At 28.7% G+C, this 26,940-nt stretch overlaps 1 protein-coding gene across 2 annotated transcripts in view; it reads right to left on the bottom strand.

The window, feature by feature from the left end:
* Positions 1 to 26,940, bottom strand: part of LOC145270894 (uncharacterized) — an 84,204-nt gene that overhangs the window by 14,069 nt on the left and 43,195 nt on the right. The window contains exon 2 of one of the 2 annotated variants that reach the window (XM_080126446.1): positions 6,630 to 6,702. The gene's annotated coding sequence lies outside the window, so the exon portion shown is untranslated. Of the gene's footprint in view, positions 1 to 6,629; positions 7,011 to 26,940 lie in introns of those variants that run through there. The other variant, XM_080126445.1, reaches the window with a different exon arrangement.

The following is a 26,940-nucleotide window of genomic DNA, read 5'->3' as shown; positions in this document are numbered from 1 at the left end:
TGAGTATTATTGCCACATATGAGCTGGTGCAACTACCATAACTTACTCCATCGCAGTTAAGTTTCAAGAAGAGTTTCAAATCTAATACATCCATCCCCCACACCCAACCTTCACTCTCTCTCTCCCCCACTCCCACAATGTTTAATCCCTATACCCGATTTTCAAGTAATTTAATCAAATGTGCTCTGACGAATGTATAGTAACTGTACCGCCTGGACTTACATACTTCTACTTTATCCGACAAGCAGAAAAATCCAGCACTGTTTCATGTTGGCATTTCTATATAGCAGAAATCCTTTTACTCTTCTAGTGTTCTTCATCAGTCTGCTAGACTTTGAAATTCTGTTTTCTGCTTCCCTGACTGTACAGAAATGCATTAGTTTAAATGATATATATTATTAAGATTATTCATTGATTTACATATGTTTAACTCATGAATTTTAATGTTTGTTTTTTAAATATTAGTAAAACGAAACATTTAAACTACTATAAACATTTAATCTAACCATATTATTTAAGGTTTTATGTAAAACATTTAGATTACATTAGAATATGCATTGAGCTGGTGCAACTATAATAACAAACTCAGTCTTAGATAAGGTTCAAAAAGAATCACAAATCTGATAGGTCCCGCCCCTACACTCAAGATCCACTCTCTGTCCCACTTTGATAATGTTGAATCCCTGTACCACATTTTCCAAGTAATTTATGGAATGTGCTCTGATGAATATATAGTAACTTACCACCTCGACATACATGCATTTACTTAATACGACAAGCAGCAAAATCTCGCCCCTTCCTTTTCTATATGCCTGAAAGACTTTTACTCTTGTAGTTGTCTGTTAGGCTTTTAATTTCCTCACTTTGCCACTTCCCTGACTGCACAGATATGCAGTATTTTAAATGTAATGTATACAGACATTGATCAACTCATTTCCTAGTAATTCTCCTCGATATTAGTCGTCTTTATCCAGCTAGTTATATGCCTTGTTTGTGATTAAAATGTGTTAAAAAAAGTGTTGAATGTTTTATCTTAAATATCTGTTTAACCCTATTCATATGAACGTAAAATATCACAGTTGTTTAACTTAGCGTGTTCAATGTTTTATCTTAAAATATTATTAAGACTAAATATTTAAATTTCTATGAAGAGATAATACATATTAAATCAAACATTATTATTATATAATATCCGTGTATTTTTGGTTTCAAATAGTTGCATATTATGTCCGACTGGTCTTGTGACTTGTTTGGGGTGAAAAAACAGAAAAAAATATTCATTCACCCATAATTCATCTGAATGTAAACATTATTTGCAACAACAAATATTTAACTTATAAACGTTTTAACATTTTATCTTTAAATATTAGTAAGACAAACTATTTAAACTACTATAATAAAGATTAAATGCATTATTTTAAACTTTTATGACAAAAGAACTAACGCATGAAGATTGATGCATATACTTTGCTTTTTAATTCTAATTTGTCAATCCTATTATTGAAAACTAATGGGTTTTGGATGAGAATATACGTTTCCCTGCAATTCAGTTGAACATTGGATTATTTGTAACCACTTACGTTTACCTTATTAGAGTTTTAATGTTTTACCTTTAAATAACGAGCAGTTTATGAATGTTTTATATTTAATTAATATAAACAGATAAAAAATATTTTAAGCAGATTTCATTAGTTTTTACGTCTAATGTCTTCTTTTCCCCAAGATTTACTTTTTGAATTTGATTTTTATTTCATGTTTTATGTTATGTATATCTAACGATCAAAGCATCATATAATCCACTGAACTTCCGTTCTAAAATTGACATGTTACAGGTATGACAGTATCTATTATATATATTCAAACTGTTATTTAAAACTTATTTTATATAGGTATATTCAAACTATTTTTTAAAACTTATTTTATATAGTATATATTAAAACTGTTATTTTAAACTTATTTTATATATTATATGCTTAAACTATTATTTTGAACTTATTTTATATAGTATATATTCCAACTGTTAGTTTAAACTTAAAAAGAACTAAAGATGATAAATGCAAAACCAGCAGATAAATATTTACATTAATTTGGAAAAAAGTTAGTTTAGGGAAAAAAGGTACTGGAATATTTGATGTATTATAACGAGTTACCTGAACAGTGAATTGATGAAGAACACTAGATCAAGAAGACATGGGGGAAAAGCTGCAGTGAATATCATTTAGGTTTGGCAGACCAGCTACTCGGAATATGAACCAATTAGCTGACAGTCTTCCCATAGTTGACAGCTCTTCAATACAACCTGACAACTCGCTCGGTCATGAATTATAATATTTGCTATTTTACAGTGAACTTTACTTTGCTATTGAAGTTATGCCATTGTGAACAGTATGTGTTTCATATAACATATCTTAAGAAAGTTCTGAAATATGATGGAATAAAATTTGTGACACCCGATTTAAGGATTTTTCAAAAGTATAGTAGGAATAATTTTGCAATTTTAAGATAAGTTAAAATAATATATTTTGAAAAAGTAAATATTTGCTATTTTGAATCTTACATACCTATGTTCGATCGATGTTATTTCCTTTCATTTACTCGAGTTTTTATTTGCTTATGTTTACAATTTATTTACTTTGTGACGTCATTAACTATTGACATGTTAACCCTGATCTAAAATATATCATTTCAAAATTATTCTAACACTTACCAACAGGTTTTTCCTATTCTGGAGAAAATTACTTTAATTAAACTCTTCAAATTTATCAAAATTTCTTAATACTGTTTAAAACATTTGATATTTTCTCAGAAAATATTTGAAGTAACAAAAGTTTAATTTAATCCTCCGATAAGAAAAACGAGTAAATTTTGTAATGCGCAGCCTTAAAGAACTTTGAAAAGTTATGGGATCATTTAGTCATTTCCTGGCAGTACTGGGGAAAATGCTTTCCAAGCTGAAAAGAAAAGAGGCAGCGCAACATATATATGTGTGTGTGTGTGTGTTCGTATGTGTGTCTGCATATATATATATATATATATATGAGTGTGTGTGTGTGTGCGTGTGCGTGCGTGTGTGTGTAGTATTATAAGTTAATTCAACATTACAGAACTTTAAAAAGAAATGGGATCATTTAGTCATATTTCTGGGCAGTCCTGGGAAAAATGCTTTCCAACAAGAAATGTGGCAGAACAATGCATATATATATGTGTGTGTGTGTGTGTGTGTGTGTGTGTGTGTGTGTGTGTGTGTGTGTGTGTGTGTGTGTGTGTGTGTGTGTAGTATTATAAGTTAATTCACTATATAAATTATCGAGTGATGGAAGAAAAACTAAGATACAAGGTGGAACGATAATATTGTCGCCATAGAAAAAAATGACATGATTCCATTTTCATTTGATGAAAACCGGTTAAAATATGAACATTCATTTCGAACCTGTCATATCAAAGAACCGACTGTTGATTCTATATGCCGTGTCTATCTGCTTGTGTGGCTATAATAGTTTGAATTAGAGTTTAAAAGACTATAAGTCAAGTATCATGGTATAATTTTGTTCTAAACAGAAACATAAATTTTGAACGCACCCCTGTTATATAAAAGAATCTACTGTTGATTATATATGCGTGTCTATCTGCTTGTCTTGTAATAATAGTTTGAATTACAGTTTTAAAGACTATAAGTCAAGTATCATGATATAATTCTGCTTTAAACAGAAACATTCACTTTGAACGCACCCCTGTTATATCAAAGAACCTACTGGTGATTTTATATGCGGGGACTTTCTGCGTGTGTATTACTAAAACTTTTTAAATGAATTCGTAATATAAAGTGTCTTACTGTCGATTTTTAAAAAATTTATTTCATATTTTTATCTATTTTATTTTCTGTCCTATACCTATATATAATAAATGCGGCATAGTTTTTCCCCTCTCGACTAAAATATCATAGATTCACAACAACAGATGCCACATATTAATTCATTATGTCTATATTGTTAGACACTATCTTATGTAACTATAGAACGACATTTTTGACCCATTAATCCGTTATAATAAAACCCTAGATTTAATTCTAGCAGTGACATCATCACGATCGCACGGATATACAATGAAAGTAGCCATTATTGTTCCTTTTTAAAAATAAGTACTACTCAACCCAGCGATACCTGGAGGTTTTCTGCATTAGGGTCATATATGGGGTGTCGCCTTATTTTTCTGGCTCATATACTTATACCATAATCTTTCCTTCTCTCTATCCAAAAATATAATGATTTCTCTCTCCTCGCATTTCACAAAATCTCAGTGGCTGACAACTAAATATTTAGTCATTCTGGAATGAACGAAACCTCCTTCAAAAAAAGAACGCTCCCGAGAATCAAATAAACAAGATTTCTCTGGTTATATCAGGTAATCATTTCTGATTAAATACTCTGATTACAAACTTTGGAAACTCGAAAATAAAAAAAATATAAAACGAACTATATTTTTAATATTACAAGAAAAGATGTACTTCCCTGTTATTATTTTAGTAAGAACGAATTACTATTTCTCTACCTTTCTTACTAAAATGATTCATTATCCTTATTACTAAAATACCATTGTAAATTCTTTCATTTTTTACATACACACCTTCTAATTATTTTAACTTTTTTACTTTATAAAAATACAATGCTGCTTTCATTACAAAATTGTTTCATTAAAAATTATAATTTCTTTTGCAGATCTGTAAATAAATGTTTACAATTATATAATGATACTTTTGGATACAATAAATGTTTTGGTTTACAAGAATCTTCTGACAGGAAAAAAAAGTAGTTTATTATTCATTTGTTGTGTTATTTGACTAAGAAGAAATCGGATTTTTTTTACCATAATTTCGTTATTTATTTTTCATTTACAGTGAAAGAGACCCATAAAAAGAATTAATAATTATATTTTATTTTCATAAGAAAGATAATGATATAGTAATTCGTTTTCACTAAAATATCGATAAGAATGCATGAGAAAAGTTTGTTTTGTTTTCGAGTTTCCAGTTTGTTAAGTTTTGACATTTGTTTATATAAGAAATGTTTCACAAACTTTAAATGGGTAAAATTTAATCACGCTTTCATTTCACATGTAAAGATGTGATTAAAATTAATTTTAAATTAACCACCTTGTTTAACAAATGAAAAAAGAAATAACGCAAGTTGAAGTTTTCAAATGAGTAAATGCGTTTTTTTTATTTATAATTAAAAGTGCTGAACAATACAAAACACAATTTTAGGTAATTATACATTTTTGAAACCGTGCTGAAATATTGCTTTTATTTACAAAGCCATTTTTATCTTGTGGAGGGGAGGGAGTTTTGTAACTATACTTCCACCTAACGATTGAATAAAAAAATTTGTGTGGATCTTGAATTTAACCTGAAAACACTATTTACAAATCACGCGGTACCAAAAATGCATAACTATCAAATTTTAAAGTAGACATTGATCTCGGATGAATAAAATGGCAGAGCACCGCCACCCCCTCAATCGCCTTCATACCTAATGTACACAGAATTTATCTTAAATGTTAAACGGTATTTTACTCGGTAAATGTCGGTGCATTACTTATAGAAAAACGGTTAATTAAACTGCAGAAGCACCTGTTAAACTAAAAAAGTTCTATAATTGAATACCCCCACGAAAAAAAGAACGAAAAACATAAAAATATGTTTTTGTAAACTACTCGTGAAAACTTTTTAATTTTTTAGCTAACCCTAACCCTAAACCACTCATGAAAACTTACATTTTTTACCTCAATTAAAAACTACATAAAACACACACAGATTGTTATTTCAAATGTCTACAAAAGATTCCGCCGCGATGTCATAAGTCACTTCACTATAAGAAAACTCTATTGAAGGCGGAGAAATGACACAAAAGAGTCCCAGGGTCATGGAGTTCATACCATGCAAACGGTAAATTTGTGACGGGTTTGATTATTAGATTCTTTGTCAGCGACATCGAACACCTCTAAAAAAAGTAAAATGGTTGGTGTTCTGTTGTAGCGTAGACACCTTTTAATGTTTTTGTTTACGTTGAGATACTAGAAAAACGTTATCCTATTCACCATCGCAACATTGGTGACACTCTCCGTTAATCTGTAATCGTTGTAACATGTTAAAACAATTAAATATTTAAAAAAAGCTTTTTTGTACTCAGTTGTCTAACAATTCAACCAACTTCGAATTATTTTGTATATGATAATTATTATTATTTTCTTAGAAATCATAAGTTTTACTGAAATAAACATCGATTGAAAAAAATATTTTTAAAAGATTTTTATTTTAAATGGGAGAAGAAGACTTTTTTTATTCACGCATATTATAAGGCATGGCGAAATCAATATTTTGTTGAATTGATTGCAATAAAAATATAAACATTTTTCAATGTTTCAGATTATATTAAAAGTTATCGGATTTAATTTATTTTATATTTTATATTTTATATAATAAAAATAATAATGATAATAATAATAATAATAATAACAATAATGATAACAATAATAATAATAATAACAATAATAATAATAATAACAATAATAATAATAATAATAATAATAATAATAATAATAATAATATATAAAAAATAATAATAACAACTTACCTCTTATTCTAGCAATTCAAGAAGTTGATGAATTCGTTTTGTTTGTTAGGATTTCTTTAGTAAATTGATACAACTTTTGTTTTGTGTGTCCAATTCATTAAGAAATAAAATATATGAAAATATAAAAGAATCAAAATTAAAAGATGAAAAACACGATTTAACAGTGAAATTATTTAAAGAGAAAATCAACTGTTAAAAAACAATGAACTAAGGTCATCGTAAAACGGTGTAATTATTATTTCATTCCTTGTGTAAAAAATGTCCGTTCATTAGTTAAACATGTGCAATTGTTTTCCAATCGTTATTAAAGCATATTAATAATGAAATAATTTATATCGATGCTTAAAGATAAAATAATTATAACATTAATACGATTAAAACAATCGACGCTTTATAAAGCAGCGTCACACTTGAGCCAGAAGCAGTGGCGTACCTATGTAAAATGGCGCCCATGGCAAAGTTTGAATGTGCGCCCCTCCCTCCCCTTCTTAATAATTTATACCTTAGATATACCTAGCCTACATAATATTTTAATACAGTCACAATTTTAACGAAAGATAAACCATGTAATGAATGTTTTAATAAAGTAATTATATGGTTATTCTTACGCATTTTTCAAATTTTAATTTTTGTCAAGCAATTTTTGCGCCCATGTTAGAGTGGCGCCTATGGCACGGGCCATGCCTGCCATACCCTAGATACGCCACTGGCCGGAAGTTACTATTCCTATTGAAGCCATAAACGTTTTAATAAAATGAATTTAAAATTGGTAATGTGGCATTCGCTTATTATATTCATGAATTATAGAGCAAGCCATATATAGAACGAAACAACCAGAACTTCAAAAACAACTTCGATACTTCTACAGTTTATCGCCGAAAATGGAGACGCCATTTCTTCGCGCATCTGTATACGAGAGGATCAGTATTTTAAACAATGCCCGGAGCATGAAATAAATTATAAAAAAATTACATTAATTATTACTTTTTTGTGTGCAAAAATTAAGTAATTTATTGTATTGATTCATTATCTTAAGACTTTAACTTAATACTTAACTTGAAATAGTTCCAGAAAACTTATATTTTTCTGCCAGAAAAATGTAAATGCGATTTTTGTCATAATGAAGTTTTACATGAAATCTAGGGTTTTTTTAGATTTGAGATAAAATTATTCCATGCATTTTTTTTTCACGCACTTTTTTTTCCGTGAGAAATAAACTTTAAACTATAATTTTTCAAATACAATAAATTAAAAAAATTATATGATTAACCGACGTTACCCCCTACCGAAACAGCAATTAACTAGGGAGACCAAGTTTTGAAAGCCGATTTATCAAAATTTTTTTGTAGGTTCCCGACTACTTTTTTTATTGTATTTGAAAGACCAGAGACTAAAGTTAATTTCCTGAAAGAAAAAAAATATTTGTACATGTCAAAAAAAAAAAAAACAGTTTTGAAAAATGTTTTCACGGCGAGCTTAAATTCAGCTAAATTTTGAAGTTAAATAAATTCATTGTAAAAATCCTTTAAAAGATAAATATTAGTTTGTTGGGTCTTTTTACAAGGATAATTAGTAAAGTAAATTCATAAGATATTGAATTAACATGTAAACTTCGAGCAAAAAGTTGTGTTTTTGGCACATAATAAGGCCACAGACAACACAGTACAACAATGTACCATATGCTAGCAGCACACATAAGTTAAGATTATTGAAACCACTGATGCCCCATGAGATTCTAGTGAGGACGTGGCAGATGGTGGCCATTGACTTATGTGACACTGGCAGTATCAACTTTATTCTCATTACGGACTATTATTCCAAGTTCCTATTCATGAGACTGTTAAAGGAGTTTGCTACTAACGATGTTAGACAAAGCCAACAGTGTAGAATCAGGGATTCCAGAGAGAGTGATAAGTGACAATGGTCCACACTTCAGCTCTACTTCAAGCAATTCGCAAAAGAATGGGGTTTTGTACATCACACGTCCTTGCCCAGGTTAAAGCAGTCAAATGGTGTTCAGATAGTGAAATCTATATTCAAAAAAGTTGGTTCGAATGGTCGTGACTTGGACATAGTATTATTAAGCATGTGATTGACTCCTCTTGATCATACAATTCCATCAACAGGTGAATTTCTATACAAAAGACATCTAGATGGGAACATCACAGTCAAAGCACTCACTAGAAGATAATGGAACGACTGTATCAGATGCAAGGAAATCAGATGTACCATGATCAACATACAAAAGATCTGCACAGACTGCACATAGGACAACATGTATGTGTTTTAAATAAAGAAGCAGATGAGTGGTCTCTTGTACTTGACACAAAAAATGGGAGAGAATCAAGGTTGCACATGGAACAGACCCTTCTGGAAACCTCTTTGTAGAAATCGACAACACCTAAGGGTAGAACCCTATGAAATAAAATCACAGAGGTACACGTGTTGTGTAACCGTGTGTGCATATATATAGAGACAGTATATCAGTGTGTGTGTGTGTGTGTGTGTGTGTGTGTGTGTGTGTGTGTGTGTGTGTGTATTGTCGAGTCATTATTTATGCATGTCTGATTAAACACGAGTGAGTTCATCTTTTTTTCCTATTTTGCTGGTAATCTTTTCTATTCGTCGATCAACCAAGTGTATATTTTTATATATATATACATTACTTAGTTACATCATTTCTGATATTGTGTTGTCGAGGGGCATATATATTGAAACAGCATATCAGTGCTTGTGTATATATCACCGATTGTGTATATAGCAGGGAGTGTCTATCTTTATATATATATATATATATATATATATATATATATATATATATATACATATTACTTGGTTACATCATTACGACTGTGATGAATTCCTGTATCATATTGCAATACGAACAGTTCTTGTTAACACAGATGGGGGAATCATTATTTATGATGATGGTGGGGACACATAATATTTGGTTTATAGTTATACAATATTCATTTACAGATATGAAGAAAAACATATTTTACTTTCAGTTGCAATGACGGCAACAAAGATCCTGTTTATATATTGCATGAATCTGTTTATTTTTCATCCGGATGATTGATGACTCAGGAATTAAAATCTTTTATGATTAGATGGTCTTATCTTTCTCTCTTCGCCTCCAAGAGATCTCCAGCTAACTTTCAGTCTAACTGACTCTCCGACTGTCGCTACCCGACTCTCTAATCTAACTCGAACCCTTCCCCAATATATTAGGAAACTTTGTTTTGCCGTCAGAGGTGGAGACCACAATATGATTTTCTCATGTGTTCAAATTACACGAGCGTCTAACACGTTTGGCAACAAATAAATTCCAAAATGAATTATTCAAAATCTAACCTCTTTGTTAATCATTATTTCCCACTTGTATTGTTCATTCTTTAACTGACATATTTAATATATCCAGTTATTCCTAATTTAATATATCCAGTTACGTCTAAAACAATGAACAATCGGATGCATTCTTAGAATGAAATATTTATTATCTTTTTACCTCTTGCTTAGTGGATTGGATTATATCCTTTTCCAAATATCATTTTAAAACTTACCTATTTAATTACTGGGGTCTGTCTCTTTTTATGTAACACACTCAACTGAAATTCCTCAGGAATCTACCAAATACTATTTCCTCAATATAGAGACAACCAGCACACAAAAGCAACAAACACTTTTTTACCAAAACACCCTGAAGTACCGGATACAGACTCCTAAAACAACTGTACAACAGTCCAAACCACCAGGTCTGGAGTCACATCAAGCTCATAAAAGATTTAGAGATGTTACAAAATTAAAAGTTATTTAACTTTTAATTTTGTCTCCTCCTTTCATAAAAAATGCTTTTTCTTTTCATCTAATTATTGAAAGTAGAAATATGTGAGAGTATGTAACCGCATTAAACCATGTTTTAGCTTTCAAATTATTTTTTCAACCTGATAAACATTTCATACACACTGGCACTGAAACGATTGACTGTAATGGAGACAGATTATACAAATTCATTAGGAAAGTAAATTTTATTTTCAACAGTAAGATTTTACAAATCAAAACATATGGCAATCGTTAATACAATAAAATTAAATTAATAAAAATATTTTTTTAGTACTGCACGCCGTTTCTACTCTCTTTCCAATTGACTACAATATGGTCGTGTTCAAGCGTAAAAAAAATTCTTGACGAATCGTCCTCTTAAGTAATTCAATTTACGAAACTTCCACTACTAACGATTATTACGATATTGTCCCATTGACTACTGTACACTCATTGAACCTTATCCTCGAGTAGACTATGGACCTTGAAAAGTGGTGACTCCTTCGTAAAAAATGCCAGTGAAAATACTCAAAAACAGACAATTAATTTAAAACAGATTATAAGACCTTTGATTAGGTTAATAGTTTAGAATTAGACTAAAATATTTTGTTACTGGGAAACTTGAGTGTTTAAATCTGTGTTTAATTTTTGACGTTAAAACTTCACTAAGAATAAACTACATGTGATATTTCAATAGTTGTAGACTAGGTATTGTACAAATAGTGATGAGGCCCAATAAAAACTTTAATATATGAATGGTATGTGTTGGGGAGACATTCACTTTAATAATTTTATGTTCACTTTGTCTGAGTTATTTAGGGTTCAGGAAAAAAATTTAAAAAAAGTAAAAAATTAATCCATTGATGAAAACTTATATCTAATAAGAGTGTCACCAGCAGATCAAACAATAATCAGGAATTTAGGTCATCTTAAAACGGTGTAATCATTATTTCGTTCCTTGTGTAAAAATGTCCGTTCATTAGTTGAAAATGTGCAAATGTTTCCCAATCATGTTTAGTGCATATTAAATAATGAAATAAATGATATCGATGTTAAATCTAAAATAAACATAACATTAATACGATTAAAACAATCGATGTTCCCACAAAACGGCGTCACATCTGAACCGGACGTAGCTTACTATTGCTATTGAAGCCGTGAACATTTATTTATTTTAAATTAAGGAAGTCTTGCAGTTAAGTCCTGGCAAAGTTCGACAACTCTAGAAGGATCACATCAGTCTTTTACACCGTCAAATCACGAATATTACAAATTATTAGTTTTAAAATAAAAATAAAAATTATTAAAGTTTTAAAATATAAAATATGTAATTAATATAAAAAAGCATTTTAATATTGGAAATAAGCACTTGATTAAATAAAGTAAACGAACAAAATATACATTTTTATATATTTATAACTATTTATTTAACAGAAAAATTGGTACTCATGCAGAGAATCATCCGTGCTGAAATAATAACGTTATTATTAAAAAAGCCATTCTTAACATGGGGAGGGGAGGGTGTTTTGTACCTATTCTGTACTTTAACCTAACAATTGAATAAAAAAAACCTTTAAACTTTAATTAAACTTGGAAATACGATTTAAAAAATAGTGCGGATACTAGCACCGAAAAATGAAACAATTTTTTAGAAAGTGTATTATTAACAGAAAAACAAACAAAATAAAATCTGAAGTAATGAACCAGAACCACGTAACAAAATATAAATTTATACAAAATAAAACAACTTTGAAAATTAAACATTTCTTTAAAACTATATTGTTGTCTTATGCTTGTAATAATTCATGGAATGCGTATCCCTTTCTCACGCTGTCTCCATAACTCTTCCATGAGATGGGAATGGAACAAATTTTCATTAGTCGCTACCATCCTCATCTTCCTTTTACCATGTGACCAGAATCTCTCCACAGTTTATTAAATATTTACATATTTTTTTAGGTTAAAACTTTAATAATTTTTATTTTATTTTAAAACTAATAATTCGTAATATTCGATATTTGACGGTGTAAAATACTGATGTGACCTTTCTAGAGTGGAACATTGCCGGTACTTAACTGCAAGACTGCCAAAAAAGATAAAAATGATTTCAAAATATGCAATGCGGCATATTCACTCATTGTGAACATCGCTAAATATCGGAAGTAGACGGTAACAGACAATTTCGCCCCCGACGATAAAAAATTTCTAAATCATTTTCAGTTTTTTGTTTTTTTTGTATTAAAAATAAAAATGGAGGTCATATTACGATTCTTGACTATATCAAGCGTCTTCTTTTTCTTCCTTCTTAAAAATCAAAGAAAATTTACGGTGGCAGCGGTGGTTACTTTGTATCTACCTTTCTGAACTAAAACTAAACAGATGTGTTAAATATATACGGGCGACATTTCAAGACACAAAATAAAACAGCAGGTGACATGTCATGTGGCGAAACGACACACACAACGTCATATTAAAACCGTGAGTAAACATTGTCTTCGTCAAACATATCTTTCAAATGTAAAGCTCTTGTTAGAAGATTTAAAAAAACTTACGTCATCTATATATATATATATATATATATATATATATATATACATATATATATATATATATATATATATATATATATATATATATAAAGTGTTTGTATGCATGTATGTATACCAATATATATAAAAATGTAATTCTTGGTTCGTTCAAAGCTGAGACAACCATATTTCTACATTACCAATTTAGTTGAAATTTTCAGACAACCTATCTTTAGAGTCGAGGGATGTTTCTATCGTATTAAACTAAATTTACATCGCCGATTATTAAAATATTAAATAAAATAAATATATTTTTCATAAGCCGTTAGTGCGAATCTGTTTTGTTGATAGAATTGAACTTCCGGTTCGATTCATTTCACACACCACGATTTGAAGAAACGAATTAGAAGATTTCATTATCTATTTACTAATAAGTAAAAAAAACATAATTCATTTGTTTATCTTCCAAATTTTTTAATTTAAACATTTTTTCTTTATTATATCAGGCAAAAAAAGTTTGTCGCTTGCTTTTTGAGTTGAAGTCGTTTTTTTGTTTTTGTTATTTTTTTTGTTTTTCGATATAAGAAAATATGACCTTTTTTATTATTAACACTATAAATTGTTTGGTAAAAGTACAGGTTTTTTTCGAAGAAATTTTACGGATTGGTGACGTGCTTAAATAATATTTGGTGCTAATGCAGAGAGTGGTCCACGCTATTTTTTAAATCTTATTTCCACGTTTAATTAAAGTTTTATGTTTTTTTATTCAATTGTAAGGTTAAATGTAACCTAGAAAACACTATTTACAAATAACGTAGTACTGAAAAAGCATAAGCACCCATTTTCATAGTAGATATTGAATAAAAAATTGTGTTAAACTTTAATGTCACCTAGAAAACACTATTTACAAATAACGTAGTACTTAAAAAGCATAAGCACTCAATTTCATAGTAGATATTGAATAAAAAATTGTGTTAAACTTTAATGTAACCTAGAAAACACTATTTACAAATAACGTAGTACTTAAAAAGCATAAGCACCCAATTTCATAGTAGATATTGAATAAAAAATTGTGTTAAACTTCAATGTAACCTAGAAAACACTATTTACAAATAACGTAGTACTGAAAAAGCATAAGCACCCAATTTCATAGTAGAAATTTAATAAAAAATTGTGTGAAACTTCAATGTAACCTAGAATTTCATAGTGGATATTGAATAAAAAATGTGTGAAACTCCAATGTAACCTAGAAAACACTATTTACAAATAACGTAGTACTGAAAAAGCATAAGCACCCAATTTCATAGTAGATATTGAATAAAAAATGTGTGAAACTTCAATGTAACCTAGAAAACACTATTTACAAATAACGTAGTACTTAAAAAGCATAAGCACCCAATTTCATAGTAGATATGGAATAAAAAATGTGTGAAACTTCAATGTAACCTAGAAAACACTATTTACAAATAGCGTAGTACTTAAACAGCATAAGCACCCAATTTTATAGTAGATATTGAATAAAAATGTGTGAAACTTCAATGTAACCTAGAAAACACTATTTACAAATAGCGTAGTACTTAAAAAGCATAAGCACCCAATTTCATAGATGATATGGAATAAAAAATGTGTGAAACTTCAATGTAACCTAGAAAACACTATTTACAAATAACGTAGTACTGAAAAAGCATAAGCACCCAATTTCATAGTAGATATTGAATAAAAAGTGAGTGAAACTTCAATGTAACCTAGAAAACACTATTTACAAATAACGTAGTACTGAAAAAGCATAAGCACCCAATTTCATAGTAGATATGGAATAAAAAATGTGTGAAACTTCAATGTAACCTAGAAAACACTATTTACAAATAACGTAGTACTGAAAAAGCATAAGCACCCAATTTCATAGTAGATATGGAATAAAAAATGTGTGAAACTTCAATGTAACCTAGAAAACACTATTTACAAATAGCGTAGTACTTAAAAAGCATAAGCACCCAATTTTATAGTAGATATTGAATAAAAAATGTGTGAAACTTCAATGTAACCTAGAAAACACTATTTACAAATAGCGTAGTACTTAAACAGCATAAGCACCCAATTTTATAGTAGATATTGAATAAAAAATGTGTGAAACTTCAATGTAACCTAGAAAACACTATTTACAAATAACGTAGTACTTAAAAAGCATAAGCACCCAATTTCATAGTAGATATGGAATAAAAAATGTGTGAAACTTCAATGTAACCTAGAAAACACTATTTACAAATAACGTAGTACTTAAAAAGCATAAGCACCCAATTTCATAGTAGATATGGAATAAAAAATGTGTGAAACTTCAATGTAACCTAGAAAACACTATTTACAAATAACGTAGTACTTAAAAAGCATAAGCACCCAATTTCATAGTAGATATGGAATAAAAAATGTGTGAAACTTCAATGTAACCTAGAAAACACTATTTACAAATAACGTAGTACTTAAAAAGCATAAGCACCCAATTTCATAGTAGATATGGAATAAAAAATGTGTGAAACTTCAATGTAACCTAGAAAACACTATTTACAAATAACGTAGTACTGAAAAAGCATAAGCACCCAATTTTATAGTAGATATTGAATAAAAAATGTGTGAAACTTCAATGTAACCTAGAAAACACTATTTACAAATAGCGTAGTACTTAAACAGCATAAGCACCCAATTTTATAGTAGATATTGAATAAAAAATGTGTGAAACTTCAATGTAACCTAGAAAACACTATTTACAAATAACGTAGTACTGAAAAAGCATAAGCACCCAATTTCATAGTAGATATGGAATAAAAAATGTGTGACACTTCAATGTAACCTAGAAAACACTATTTACAAATAACGTAGTACTTAAAAAGCATAAGCACCCAATTTCATAGTAGATATGGAATAAAAAATGTGTGAAACTTCAATGTAACCTAGAAAACACTATTTACAAATAACGTAGTACTGAAAAAGCATAAGCACCCAATTTCATAGTAGATATTGAATAAAAAATGTGTGAAACTTCAATGTAACCTAGAAAACACTACTTACAAATAACGTAGTACTTAAAAAGCATAAGCACCCAATTTCATAGTAGATATTGAATAAAAAATGTGTGAAACTTCAATGTAACCTAGAAAACACTATTTACAAATAACGTAGTACTTAAACAGCATAAGCACCCAATTTTATAGTAGATATTGAATAAAAAATGTGTGAAACTTCAATGTAACCTAGAAAACACTATTTACAAATAGCGTAGTACTTAAACAGCATAAGCACCCAATTTTATAGTAGATATTGAATAAAAAATGTGTGAAACTTCAATGTAACCTAGAAAACACTATTTACAAATAACGTAGTACTTAAAAAGCATAAGCACCCAATTTCATAGTAGATATTGAATAAAAAATGTGTGAAACTTCAATGTAACCTAGAAAACACTATTTACAAATAACGTAGTACTTAAAAAGCATAAGCACCCAATTTTATAGTAGATATTGAATAAAAAATGTGTGAAACTTCAATGTAACCTAGAAAACACTATTTACAAATAGCGTAGTACTTAAACAGCATAAGCACCCAATTTTATAGTAGATATTGAATAAAAAATGTGTGAAACTTCAATGTAACCTAGAAAACACTATTTACAAATAACGTAGTACTTAAAAAGCATAAGCACCCAATTTCATAGTAGATATTGAATAAAAAATGTGTGAAACTTCAATGTAACCTAAAAAACACTATTTACAAATAGCGTAGTACTTAAAATGCATAAGCACCCAATTTTATAGTAGATATGGAATAAAAAATGTGTGAAACTTCAATGTAACCTAGAAAACACTATTTACAAATAACGTAGTACTGAAAAAGCATAAGCACCCAATTTTATAGTAGATATTGAATAAAAAATGTGTGAAACTAAAATGTAACCTAAAAAACACTATTTACAAATAGCGTAGTACTTAAAATGCATAAGCACCCAATTTCATAGTAGATATTGAATAAAAAATGTGTGAAACTTCAATGTAACATAGAAAACACTATTTACAAATAACATAGTACTGAAAAAGCATAAGCACCCAATTTCATAGTAGATATTGAATAAAAAATGTGTGAAACTTCAATGTAACCTAAAAAACACTATTTACAAATAGCGTAGTACTTAAAATGCATAAGCACCCAATTTTATAGTAGATATGGAATAAAAAATGTGTGAAACTTCAATGTAACCTAGAAAACACTATTTACAAATAACGTAGTACTGAAAAAGCATAAGCACCCGATTTTATAGTAGAGATTGAATAAAAAATGTGTGAAACTTCAATGTAACCTAGAAAACACTATTTACAAATAACGTAGTACTGAAAAAGCATAAGCACCCAATTTTATAGTAGATATTGAATAAAAAATGTGTGAAACTTCAATGTAACCTAGAAAACACTATTTACAAAACGCGTAGTACTTAAAAAGCATAAGCACCCAATTTCATAGATGATATGGAATAAAAAATGTGTGAAACTTCAATGTAACCTAGAAAACACTATTTACAAATAGCGTAGTACTTTAAAAGCATAAGCACCCAATTTGATAGATGATATGGAATAAAAAATGTGTGAAACTTCAATGTAACCTAGAAAACACTATTTACAAATAACGTAGTACTTAAAATGCATAAGCACCCAATTTCATAGTAGATATTGAATAAAAAATGTGTGAAACTTCAATGTAACCTAGAAAACACTATTTACAAAAAACGTAGTACTGAAAAAGCATAAGCACCCAATTTTATAGTAGATATTGAATAAAAAGTGAGTGAAACTTCAATGTAACCTAGAAAACACTATTTACAAATAGCGTAGTACTTAAACAGCATAAGCACCCAATTTTATAGTAGATATTGAATAAAAAATGTGTGAAACTTCAATGTAACCTAGAAAACACTATCTACAAATAGCGTAGTACTTAAAAAGCATAAGCACCCAATTTCATAGTAGATATTGAATAAAAAATGTGTGAAACTTCAATGTAACCTAGAAAACACTATTTACAAATAACGTAGTACTGAAAAAGCATAAGCACCCAATTTCATAGTAGATATTGAATAAAAAATGTGTGAAACTTGAATTTAACCCAGGAAACACTATTTACAAATCACGTAGTACTGAAAAAGCATAAGCACCCAATTTTATAGTAGATATTGAATAAAAAATGTGTGAAACTTCAATGTAACCTAGAAAACACTATTTACAAATAACGTAGCCCTTAAAATGCATAAGCACCCAATTTCATAGTAGATATTGAATAAAAAATGTGTGAAACTTCAATGTAACCTAGAAAACACTATTTACAAAAAACGTAGTACTGAAAAAGCATAAGCACCCAATTTTATAGTAGATATTGAATAAAAAATGTGTGAAACTTAAATGTAACCTAGAAAACACTATTTACAAATAGCGTAGTACTTAAACAGCATAAGCACCCAATTTTATAGTAGATATTGAATAAAAAATGTGTGAAACTTCAATGTAACCTAGAAAACACTATTTACAAATAGCGTAGTACTTAAAAAGCATAAGCACCCAATTTCATAGATGATATGGAATAAAAAATGTGTGAAACTTCAATGTAACCTAGAAAACACTATTTACAAATAACGTAGTACTTAAAAAGCATAAGCACCCAATTTCATAGTAGATATGGAATAAAAAATGTGTGAAACTTCAATGTAACCTAGAAAACACTATTTACAAATAACGTAGTACTTAAAAAGCATAAGCACCAAATTTCATAGTAGATATGGAATAAAAAATGTGTGAAACTTCAATGTAACCTAGAAAACACTATTTACAAATAGCGTAGTACTTAAACAGCATAAGCACCCAATTTTATAGTAGATATTGAATAAAAATGTGTGAAACTTCAATGTAACCTAGAAAACACTATTTACAAATAGCGTAGTACTTAAAAAGCATAAGCACCCAATTTCATAGATGATATGGAATAAAAAATGTGTGAAACTTCAATGTAACCTAGAAAACACTATTTACAAATAACGTAGTACTGAAAAAGCATAAGCACCCAATTTCATAGTAGATATTGAATAAAAAGTGAGTGAAACTTCAATGTAACCTAGAAAACACTATTTACAAATAACGTAGTACTGAAAAAGCATAAGCACCCAATTTCATAGTAGATATGGAATAAAAAATGTGTGAAACTTCAATGTAACCTAGAAAACACTATTTACAAATAACGTAGTACTGAAAAAGCATAAGCACCCAATTTCATAGTAGATATGGAATAAAAAATGTGTGAAACTTCAATGTAACCTAGAAAACACTATTTACAAATAGCGTAGTACTTAAAAAGCATAAGCACCCAATTTTATAGTAGATATTGAATAAAAAATGTGTGAAACTTCAATGTAACCTAGAAAACACTATTTACAAATAGCGTAGTACTTAAACAGCATAAGCACCCAATTTCATAGTAGATATTGAATAAAAAATGTGTGAAACTTCAATGTAACCTAGAAAACACTATTTACAAATAACGTAGTACTTAAAAAGCATAAGCACCCAATTTCATAGTAGATATGGAATAAAAAATGTGTGAAACTTCAATGTAACCTAGAAAACACTATTTACAAATAACGTAGTACTTAAAAAGCATAAGCACCCAATTTCATAGTAGATATGGAATAAAAAATGTGTGAAACTTCAATGTAACCTAGAAAACACTATTTACAAATAACGTAGTACTTAAAAAGCATAAGCACCCAATTTCATAGTAGATATGGAATAAAAAATGTGTGAAACTTCAATGTAACCTAGAAAACACTATTTACAAATAACGTAGTACTTAAAAAGCATAAGCACCCAATTTCATAGTAGATATGGAATAAAAAATGTGTGAAACTTCAATGTAACCTAGAAAACACTATTTACAAATAACGTAGTACTGAAAAAGCATAAGCACCCAATTTTATAGTAGATATTGAATAAAAAATGTGTGAAACTTCAATGTAACCTAGAAAACACTATTTACAAATAGCGTAGTACTTAAACAGCATAAGCACCCAATTTTATAGTAGATATTGAATAAAAAATGTGTGAAACTTCAATGTAACCTAGAAAACACTATTTACAAATAACGTAGTACTTAAAAAGCATAAGCACCCAATTTCATAGTAGATATGGAATAAAAAATGTGTGACACTTCAATGTAACCTAGAAAACACTATTTACAAATAACGTAGTACTTAAAAAGCATAAGTACCCAATTTTATAGTAGATATGGAATAAAAAATGTGTGAAACTTCAATGTAACCTAGAAAACACTATTTACAAATAACGTAGTACTTAAAAAGCATAAGCACCGCATTTCATAGTAGATATGGAACAAAAAATGTGTGAAACTTCAATGTAACCTAGAAAACACTATTTACAAATAACGTAGTACTTAAAAAGCATAAGCACCCAATTTCATAGTAGATATGGAATAGAAAATGTGTGAAACTTCAATGTAACCTAGAAAACACTACTTACAAATAACGTAGTACTTAAAAAGCATAAGCACCCAATTTCATAAGTGATATGGAATAAAAAATGTGTGAAACTTCAATGTAACCTAGAAAACACTATTTACAAATAACGTAGTACTGAAAAAGCATAAGCACCCAATTTCATAGTAGATATTGAATAAAAAATGTGTGAAACTTCAATGTAACCTAGAAAACACTATTTACAAATAACGTAGTACTTAAAAAGCATAAGCACCCAATTTCATAGTAGATATTGAATAAAAAATGTGTGAAACTTCAATGTAACCTAGAAAACACTATTTACAAATAACGTAGTACTGAAAAAGCATAAGCACCCAATTTCACAGTAGATATTGAATAAAAAATTCTGTGAAACTTCAATGTAATCTAGAAAACACTATTTACAAATAACGTAGTACTTAAAAAGCATAAGCACCCAATTTCATAGTAGATATTGAATAAAAAATGTGTGAAACTTCAATGTAACCTAGAAAACACTATTTACAAATAACGTAGTACTTAAAAAGCATAAGCACCCAATTTCATAGTAGATATTGAATAAAAAATGTGTGAAACTTCAATGTAACCTAGAAAACACTATTTACAAATAGCGTAGTACTTAAACAGCATAAGCACCCAATTTTATAGTAGATATTGAATAAAAAATGTGTGAAACTTCAATGTAACCTAGAAAACACTATTTACAAATAACGTAGTACTTAAAAAGCATAAGCACCCAATTTCATAGTAGATATTGAATAAAAAATGTGTGAAACTTCAATGTAACCTAAAAAACACTATTTACAAATAGCGTAGTACTTAAAATGCATAAGCACCCAATTTTATAGTAGATATGGAATAAAAAATGTGTGAAACTTCAATGTAACCTAGAAAACACTATTTACAAATAACGTAGTACTGAAAAAGCATAAGCACCCAATTTTATAGTAGATATTGAATAAAAAATGTGTGAAACTAAAATGTAACCTAAAAAACACTATTTACAAATAGCGTAGTACTTAAAATGCATAAGCACCCAATTTCATAGTAGATATTGAATAAAAAAATGTGTGAAACTTCAATGTAACCTAGAAAACACTATTTACAAATAACGTAGTACTGAAAAAGCATAAGCACCCAATTTCATAGTAGATATTGAATAAAAAATGTGTTAAACTTCAATGTAACCTAAAAAACACTATTTACAAATAGCGTAGTACTTAAAATGCATAAGCACCCAATTTTATAGTAGATATGGAATAAAAAATGTGTGAAACTTCAATGTAACCTAGAAAACACTATTTACAAATAACGTAGTACTTAAAATGCATAAGCACCCAATTTCATAGTAGATATTGAATAAAAAATGTGTGAAACTTCAATGTAACCTAGAAAACACTATTTACAAAAAACGTAGTACTGAAAAAGCATAAGCACCCAATTTTATAGTAGATATTGAATAAAAAGTGAGTGAAACTTCAATGTAACCTAGAAAACACTATTTACAAATAGCGTAGTACTTAAACAGCATAAGCACCCAATTTTATAGTAGATATTGAATAAAAAATGTGTGAAACTTCAATGTAACCTAGAAAACACTATTTAAAAATAGCGTAGTACTTAAAAAGCATAAGCACCCAATTTCATAGTAGATATGGAATAAAAAATGTGTGAAACTTCAATGTAACCTAGAAAACACTATTTACAAATAGCGTAGTACTTAAAAAGCATAAGCACCCAATTTCATAGTAGATATTGAATAAAAAATGTGTGAAACTTGAATTTAACCTAGAAAACACTATTTACAAATCACGTAGTACTGAAAAAGCATAAGCACCAAATTTCATAGTAGATATTGAATAAAAAATGTGTGAAACTTCAATGTAACCTAGAAAACACTATTTACAAATAACGTAGTACTGAAAAAGCATAAGCACCCAATTTAATAGTAGATATTGAATAAAAAATTGTGTGAAACTTGAATTTAACCCAGAAAACACTATTTACAAATCACGTAGTACTGAAAAAGCGTAAGCACCCAATTTCATAGTAGATATTGAATAAAAAATGTGTGAAACTTCAATGTAACCTAGAAAACACTATTTACAAATAGCGTAGTACTTAAAAAGCATAAGCACCCAATTTCATAGTAGATATTGAATAAAAAATGTGTGAAACTTCAATGTAACCTAGAAAACACTATTTTCAAATAGCGTAGTACTTAAAAAGCATAAGCACCCAATTTCATAGATGATATGGAATAAAAAATGTGTGAAACTTCAATGTAACCTAGAAAACACTATTTACAAATAACGTAGTACTTAAAAAGCATAAGCACCCAATTTCATAGTAGATATGGAATAAAAAATGTGTGAAACTTCAATGTAACCTAGAAAACACTATTTACAAATAACGTAGTACTTATAAAGCATAAGCACCCAATTTCATAGTAGATATGGAATAAAAAATGTGTGAAACTTCAATGTAACCTAAAAACACTATTTACAAATAACGTAGTACTGAAAAAGCATAAGCACCCAATTTTATAGTAGATGGTGAATAAAAAATTCTGTGAAACTTCAATGTAACCTAGAAAACACTATTTACACATAATTTGGTACTGAAAAAGCATAAGCACCCAATTTCATAGTAGATATTGAATAAAAAATGTGTGAAACTTGAATTTAACCTAGAAAACACTATTTACAAATCACGTAGTACTGAAAAAGCATAAGCATCCAATTTCATAGTAGATATTGAATAAAAAATGTGTGAAACTTCAATGTAACCTAGAAAACACTATTTACAAATAACGTAGTACTGAAAAAGCATAAGCACCCAATTTCATAGTAGATATTGAATAAAAAATGTGTGAAACTTCAATGTAACCTAGAAAACACTATTTACAAATAGCGTAGTACTTAAAAAGCATAAGCACCCAATTTCATAGTAGATATGGAATAAAAAATGTGTGAAACTTCAATGTAACCTAGAAAACACTATTTACAAATAACGTAGTACTGAAAAAGCATAAGCACCCAATTTTATAGTAGATATTGAATAAAAAATGTGTGAAACTTCAATGTAACCTAGAAAACACTATTTACAAATAACGTAGTACTGAAAAAGCATAAGCACCCAATTTCATAGTAGATATTGAATAAAAAATGTGTGAAACTTCAATGTAACCTAGAAAACACTATTTACAAATAACGTAGTACTGAAAAAGCATAAGCACCCAATTTTATAGTAGATATTGAATAAAAAATGTGTGAAACTTCAATGTAACCTAGAAAACACTATTTACAAATAGCGTAGTACTTAAAAAGCATAAGCACCCAATTTCATAGTAGATATGGAATAAAAAATGTGTGAAACTTCAATGTAACCTAGAAAACACTATTTACAAATAACGTAGTACTGAAAAAGCATAAGCACCCAATTTCATAGTAGATATTGAATAAAAAATGTGTGAAACTTCAATGTAACCTAGAAAACACTATTTACAAATAGCGTAGTACTTAAAAAGCATAAGCACCCAATTTCATAGTAGATATTGAATAAAAAATGTGTGAAACTTCAATGTAACCTAGAAAACACTATTTACAAATAACGTAGTACTGAAAAAGCATAAGCACCCAATTTTATAGTAGATATTGAATAAAAAATGTGTGAAACTTCAATGTAACCTAGAAAACACTATTTACAAATAGCGTAGTACTTAAAAAGCATAAGCACCCAATTTCATAGTAGATATTGAATAAAAAATGTGTGCAACTTCAATAGTACCTAGAAAACACTATTTACAAATAGCGTAGTACTTAAAAAGCATAAGCACCCAATTTCATAGTAGATATTGAATAAAAAATGTGTGAAACTTCAATGTAACCTAGAAAACACTATTTACAAATAACGTAGTACTGAAAAAGCATAAGCACCCAATTTTATAGTAGATATTGAATAAAAAATGTGTGAAACTTCAATGTAACCTAGAAAACACTATTTACAAATAACGTAGTACTGTAAAAGCATAAGCACCCAATTTCATAGTAGATATTGAATAAAAAATGTGTGAAACTTCAATGTAACCTAGAAAACACTATTTACAAATAACGTAGTACTGAAAAAGCATAAGCACCCAATTTCATAGTAGATATTGAATAAAAAATGTGTGAAACTTCAATGTAACCTAGAAAACACTATTTACAAATAACGTAGTACTGAAAAAGCATAAGCACCCAATTTCACAGTAGATATTGAATAAAAAATTCTGTGAAACTTCAATGTAATCTAGAAAACACTATTTACAAATAACGTAGTACTTAAAAAGCATAAGCACCCAATTTCATAGTAGATATTGAATAAAAAATGTGTGAAACTTCAATGTAACCTAGAAAACACTATTTACAAATAACGTAGTACTTAAAAAGCATAAGCACCCAATTTCATAGTAGATATTGAATAAAAAATGTGTGAAACTTCAATGTAACCTAGAAAACACTATTTACAAATAGCGTAGTACTTAAACAGCATAAGCACCCAATTTCATAGTAGATATTGAATAAAAAATGTGTGAAACTTCAATGTAACCTAAAAAACACTATTTACAAATAGCGTAGTACTTAAAATGCATAAGCACCCAATTTTATAGTAGATATGGAATAAAAAATGTGTGAAACTTCAATGTAACCTAGAAAACACTATTTACAAATAACGTAGTACTGAAAAAGCATAAGCACCCAATTTTATAGTAGATATTGAATAAAAAATGTGTGAAACTAAAATGTAACCTAAAAAACACTATTTACAAATAGCGTAGTACTTAAAATGCATAAGCACCCAATTTCATAGTAGATATTGAATAAAAAATGTGTGAAACTTCAATGTAACCTAGAAAACACTATTTACAAATAACGTTGTACTGAAAAAGCATAAGCACCCAATTTCATAGTAGATATTGAATAAAAAATGTGTGAAACTTCAATGTAACCTAAAAAACACTATTTACAAATAGCGTAGTACTTAAAATGCATAAGCACCCAATTTTATAGTAGATATGGAATAAAAAATGTGTGAAACTTCAATGTAACCTAGAAAACACTATTTACAAATAACGTAGTACTGAAAAAGCATAAGCACCCGATTTTATAGTAGAGATTGAATAAAAAATGTGTGAAACTTCAATGTAACCTAGAAAACACTATTTACAAATAACGTAGTACTGAAAAAGCATAAGCACCCAATTTTATAGTAGATATTGAATAAAAAATGTGTGAAACTTCAATGTAACCTAGAAAACACTATTTACAAAACGCGTAGTACTTAAAAAGCATAAGCACCCAATTTCATAGATGATATGGAATAAAAAATGTGTGAAACTTCAATGTAACCTAGAAAACACTATTTACAAATAGCGTAGTACTTAAAAAGCATAAGCACCCAATTTGATAGATGATATGGAATAAAAAATGTGTGAAACTTCAATGTAACCTAGAAAACACTATTTACAAATAACGTAGTACTTAAAATGCATAAGCCCCGAATTTCATAGTAGATATTGAATAAAAAATGTGTGAAACTTCAATGTAACCTAGAAAACACTATTTACAAAAAACGTAGTACTGAAAAAGCATAAGCACCCAATTTTATAGTAGATATTGAATAAAAAGTGAGTGAAACTTCAATGTAACCTAGAAAACACTATTTACAAATAGCGTAGTACTTAAACAGCATAAGCACCCAATTTTATAGTAGATATTGAATAAAAAATGTGTGAAACTTCAATGTAACCTAGAAAACACTATTTAAAAATAGCGTAGTACTTAAAAAGCATAAGCACCCAATTTCATAGTAGATATGGAATAAAAAATGTGTGAAACTTCAATGTAACCTAGAAAACACTATTTACAAATAGCGTAGTACTTAAAAAGCATAAGCACCCAATTTCATAGTAGATATTGAATAAAAAATGTGTGAAACTTGAATTTAACCTAGAAAACACTATTTACAAATCACGTAGTACTGAAAAAGCATAAGCACCAAATTTCATAGTAGATATTGAATAAAAAATGTGTGAAACTTCAATGTAACCTAGAAAACACTATTTACAAATAACGTAGTACTGAAAAAGCATAAGCACCCAATTTAATAGTAGATATTGAATAAAAAATTGTGTGAAACTTGAATTTAACCCAGAAAACACTATTTACAAATCACGTAGTACTGAAAAGGCGTAAGCACCCAATTTCATAGTAGATATTGAATAAAAAATGTGTGAAACTTCAATGTAACCTAGAAAACACTATTTACAAATAGCGTAGTACTTAAAAAGCATAAGCACCCAATTTTATAGTAGATGGTGAATAAAAAATTCTGTGAAACTTCAATGTAACCTAGAAAACAC

This window comes from Euprymna scolopes, chromosome 46, assembly GCF_053919585.1.
Source record: "Euprymna scolopes isolate OS-2025 chromosome 46, ASM5391958v1, whole genome shotgun sequence".
NCBI classification, from domain to species: Eukaryota; Metazoa; Mollusca; class Cephalopoda; order Sepiida; family Sepiolidae; genus Euprymna; species Euprymna scolopes.
This window is presented reverse-complemented; position numbering and strand designations above follow the sequence as displayed.